Consider the following 5,743-nt stretch of genomic DNA (forward strand, 5'->3'; position numbering starts at 1 on the left):
GTAAGGATTAGTAGTCGGTCGGCGATCTGGCCGTCGCACACAGATTGCAGCGCGGCGAAGACGGCGCGCATCCCCACGCGCGAGGTGAAGGCCAGCACGTCGAAGGCCGGCAGGTCGAGCAGCGCGGCGTGCAGCGGGGCCGGGTCTGGCAGCGGCGGCGTGCAGATGGTCGGCAGGCACAGAGGCCGCGCGGGCGGCAGCAGCGGCAGCAGGCGCGGCGCGTGCAGCGGCGGGGTAGTTATCGCGATGCGGCGGTGCGTGAGCGGGGAGAGGCACAGCGTGGGTGCGACGAAGAGGGTCGGGCGCGGCATGGTTAGGTCGCGGGCGTCGGGTGCTTGGGCGAGGTCAGCAGCGGGAGCACGTGGCGCATGAGCGGGCGTGATATCGGGAGCAGGAGGCCGAGCAGGAGGACAAAGGAACCGAGGAGGTAGGAGTGGAGCGTGGGCGGGGAAGGCGGAGTCATGGAGGAGGGGGTTCGTGAGGAGGGGAACGGGAGGGGGGCTGACGGCGGTAACGTGATTGCAAGGGGTCTTAGCTCTGTTGTAAATAAAGATGTAAGGTATATGATAAGGTACACATTAAGTTAAACAAACGGCATACACCGATGCTGTAAGTAAAGAGACGTTAAATTAAAACAAAGGACAAATTACAGTTACAACGCTGCTTACAGTAAATGTTTACTCGGTAAAATTCCTGAGTAAACATTTACTCGCAAGCAGATTAACATTTACTCGGTGCCGAGTTGATGGTTGCGAGTAAATGTTTACTCAGTGACATTTCCGGGTAAACATTTACTCGCAAGCAGATTAACATTTACTCGGTGTCGAGTTGATGGTTGCAAGTAAATGTTTACTCAAGAATTTTACCTAGTAAACATTTACTCGCAATCAGATTAACATTTACTCGGTGTGGAGTTGATGGTTGCGAGTAAATGTTTACTCGGTGACATTTCCGGGTAAACATTTACTCGCAATCAGATTAACATTTACTCGGTGTCGAGTTGATGGTTGCGAGTAAATGTTTACTCGGTGACATTTCCGGGTAAACATTTACTCGCAATCAGATTAACATTTACTCGGTGTGGAGTTGATGGTTGCGAGTAAATGTTTACTCGGTGACATTTCCGGGTAAACATTTACTCGCAATCAGATTAACATTTACTCAGTGTCGAGTTGATGGTTGCGAGTAAATGTTTACTCAAGAATTTTACCTAGTAAACATTTACTCGCAATCAGATTAACATTTACTCGGTGTGGAGTTGATGGTTGCGAGTAAATGTTTACTCAAGAATTTTACCTAGTAAACATTTACTCGCAAGCAGATTAACATTTACTCGGTGTCGAGTTGATGGTTGCGAGTAAATGTTTACTCGGTGACATTCCCGGGTAAACATTTACCCGCAACCAGGTTAACATTTACCCGGTGTCGAGTTGATGGTTGCGAGTAAATGTTCACTCCTTAACATTCCCGGGTAAACATTTACCCGCAACCAGGTTAACGTTTACTGTATGGCCTTTAATGGCTTACGAGACATGTCATACAGTCATTATAAACTGAGTGACATGTGATTGTTTATTCGACGATATGATATCGAGTATAGGTTTACTGTTCCTCGCTTTGCTTGACAGTTAACGTTTACTTACGGATAAAAGCGCGCGAAACCGGAACAATCCTCTCGTATTGCTGCGAACAGTTCGATTTTTAGGTTCCATATAAAAAGGGACCCGAAGTTTTTTATATCGAGCGCCCACCATCATTCTCACGGACGTCACTCTTTTGTTTTCTTGCGCGTTGGTTTTTTCGAAATCGTCACTGTTTTGTTTTCTTGCGCTTTGGTTTCTTTCACACTTGACCGCTTGCTGTTGTCAAGAACGGGTGTGGTATGTGTCGCTCTGTGTTTCGTTTTCTAGACAGACAAATCGGGGATCTGACATTTCAACTGATTTTTTAGCCTCCGAGTTGTGTCTGACCGACATGTGCAGACAGGAAAAATAGCGCGATCTGCGTCCGTCGAGGCCGAGAGGACAGAGTCGACCCCTCACGGGGTCGATCGCCAGGTGAGAAATCTGACCTTGGCGGGGCTATAGCCACAGCGGGTGAGCCCGCTGGGGCCTTCGATACGCTTCAAGAAAGGGAGCCCTCGGCAGAAAAAGAAAGCCTCGAGGCGTGGAGCCAACTCAAAGTGTCCCCACTTCCATAACCCCTTTTTCGCTACACGTCCAGTCTCAGTTCTAAAGCCCGCAAGTTGCTACAGGGCGCAGTATGAGTCTGTCGAGGCTGTGGGGCTATCCCGCTGTCAAGCACCAAACGAAGGATGACAGGCCCTCTCCGAGTTTCGCTTCCCCAGTGAAACGAAACGCCGCCGCCCTTGCATGTAAAGGCCTCCATGCTGTCGTTTCTATTAAGTGGAAGTAAGCAATGATATCTTAAACGAAAAAATAGCGTGAACTTTATTTGGAATGCAAGATCATATATCCCCTTTCCTACGCTTTTGAATGCATGGACTATGCGCTGCGACGCGTTTGGGGAAAGCAGTTCCAAAGATTTCGAACCTACGCTCATGAATGCGGAATCCTATTTCTAGCATGCCGCATAGTAGTAAAATGGTTCTGCTCGCTGTGCGAAAACCATGTGCAAATCGAGCTGTCGGTATGGCATGCTCATATTGAGGTTAGCGCCCCGAACAATTGGCTGCCAAACACACAAGTTGATACTGTCCTTGCATCACGTGCAGGGCCTTTCTGGGGGCGCAGCAGGATCTGAAATGTTCACATGTAGCGTGTGTTTATGTTGCGTTTGGCAACCTGAAAAGGGGGGTGCAAATCTCATAATGAGTTTCGAGTACCAAAAAAAGGGGCTCGAAACTCATTTTGAGTTTCGAGTACCAAAAAAAAGGGGCTTAAAACTCATAATGAGTTTCGAGTACCAAAAAAAAGGGACTCGAAACTCATGAGTTTCGAACCCCCGAAAAAAGGGACTCAAAACTCAAAATGAGAATGGCCTCGAATCATGCGCAGGGGCGCTTCAGGGGCGGGGTAGGTACTGTACTGTTCACATGCACAGTATTCTCATTTTGAGTTTCGAGTACCAAAAAAGGGGTTCGAAACTCATTTTGAGTTTCGAGTACCAAAAAAAAGGGACTCGAAACTCAAAATGAGTTTCGAACCTGCAGAAAAAGGGATTCGAAATTGAGGTTGAGGTTTAGACCTACAGTAATTGGTACAGTATGAGTATCTGTACCAGCATCTCTTTGTCCGTTTTCTATTTTAGTCTCACTTGTAGTTTTTTTGAACTCTTTCTACTTCGTCAAACCTATGAGAAGCTTATCTGCCGTGCTGTAGTCAGTTGCGCCCTTTCAAAAAGAGTTGAAATTTTCTTTGCCAATGACGGGTGATGGATTTCTCGACAAACGTCGAACCATGCAATGGACGTTGAGAGTGATTCATCGTTCTGGCAGTGATGTACGGGTACCCGGACTGTACAGCGTACGATAAAAAGAGTTCTATCCGTTCCGGTTCTATCCAAAGTGATCAGCACAATGATCGGGCCACCCACAAGGGCAACCCACTAAAATGGGGGTCCGCTAAAACGGGACTAAAATCATGATGTACTGTATCTATAAAAAATACGTAACAAGGATATTAAATGTCATGGATGCAGCACTTCGCGAGAGAAGCGGCCCTGGGCTTCGTATGAGACACCGGTTACGCACCCACGTACCTACGGTACCTCGCTTACTCGTGCTGGATCTTCCAGCCTTGAACTTCTTTTGCATTTCTGACTGAATGGATAGAGAATCAAAAGCCTGCAGGATTCTGGGAGTACAAAAACGTCGCTTCGCTTTATAGGAGGTCTCACGCGTCTAGAGATGAACGCCGTTGATAGGCATGTAGAAAAATCGGGACCCAAGAAAACCCCAGAAAAATCAGATAGAAAAGGGTTCAGGGGATAAGGTCTGCTTGTCTTGCAGTCCACAGCTGTGTGGCTCTTTAGAAAGAATGCAAGTCGTACATATCGACATTTTTACTTACCCGACATGAAAATTATGAACCTTGTTGTCTAAGTTCCCCGATACAGCGATATATCCTTTGAGTGCGAAGGCGTTTTTGAGCCATTTTCATTGACGGAATATGCTGTTCAGAGTATGAGCTCATTACCAACCTGCGGAAACCGACGGCGGTCTATCGTACCAGCTGAAGATACGGAGAGCATTGTGAGAGAGAGAGTGATGTGGCCTCGTGCATGTGAATTCTTTCATGAATCTACCGATGATTTCCTTCGTGGTATTGGGTTTTCATGTCATCCCGAAGACTTAAAGGAAAATGACGCATTTGAAGAACTATGTTCTAGGTCGATCCACTATTTGCGTGATGTCGTAGCCACCACAATTTCGAAAACACTGGACAGCAAGACGTACAAGAAAAGCTATATGCCTGCCGCACGTTCGCAACATAAGCGTAGAATAACTGCCCGCATCGTGAACCTTGCATGGTCAATATCGGTGGGTAGTGACGAACCTTATTCTAACTGCAGCGATGATGGGGTTAAGTACGCATGCCAGCACCTCGTCGCCGAACTTTCCCTGTTCAAAGCAGTGGCTGGGAGCCTGCCTCGGTGGTTGCGCTTGTCGTCTCCTTTTACTTTTCTCTTCATTCGTCTCTGTGCGATAGACTGCCACGTTATTTGGCAGAATGTTATCAATCATGAGGGGTTTGGCATTCAAAATACTCCCGACATGGTTGATTCGTTTCGTGAAGACAAGTTCAACATCCGCGATGTGGTTGAAAAGGTCAAGAATCGAGTTCAAACACAACTTCTGTCCATTCGTCTCGGATTCGTTCACAACGGCGACATTTCCATCGATTTATATGATCCCGCCGCTGTTGACGCTGGCCAGCTTGCAGATAGTGAGGTTTATAGTGATGACATAAGCGAAGAATTAGACCGTGTCGCTGGACTTGTTGTCGCGCTGAATGAGGTTGTGCCGCTCATTTGTGTTGTAGATCAACAATTTTCTGAAACGCTTAGTGCCCTTTGGAGATCAGAAGGGGGTAGTTCCACCAATTGGAAATGGAGAAAGCCAGAGAAGAAAGACCTTGGACCTGCTGTTTTTTATGAAAACGGAAATCCCATGGACATTTTTCGTCACATGATGCTGAGTATTGAATCCAGTAAGACAAAAATGAAAGAAGCCAAAGCAGATGCTGAGACAGAGCTATCTGCTCTAGCCGTCATTAGTCACATGTGCGCAGAAATTGCAAAGATGAAACACAAGACATTGAGTGTGTATGGCTACATGCCAGATGAAGAAGACACTGAACTTGATATCCGAAATGTTCCTCTACAGAACATGGTCCATGGCGTCTGGAAGTCAGCGGCGCGTGCGAATGTGCGAGTCCATGAAGCCCTTTCATCAAAGTTTGGCGTGGGAACAAAAGATTTACGCAGTGCACTCGGTGTTCTGAATGAGACATATTGGACTGGTTTGGCAGTGAAAAAGCGAGATAGTCCTCGGTACAGCATACAAAAAGATGTTGCTTCAACTTTTTTTCATGAGTTTGATCTGCACAGACCAGTTCTCTTCCGTTCGTGAAGCTGCCACCGAGTATGCTATGCAAATGGCATGAATGGAAGTTACTCACTAATGAAAGTAGTGTATGACCAATGAAGTAAAAATCGGTTGTTCTTCAATTTGTTCACTGATAATGTAGAAGTCATATGACGGGAGGTTCTCTGGAAGTGA

The sequence above is a fragment of the Chondrus crispus genome, genomic scaffold, assembly GCF_000350225.1.
Source record: "Chondrus crispus Stackhouse genomic scaffold, scaffold_162, whole genome shotgun sequence".
NCBI classification, from domain to species: domain Eukaryota; phylum Rhodophyta; class Florideophyceae; order Gigartinales; family Gigartinaceae; genus Chondrus; species Chondrus crispus.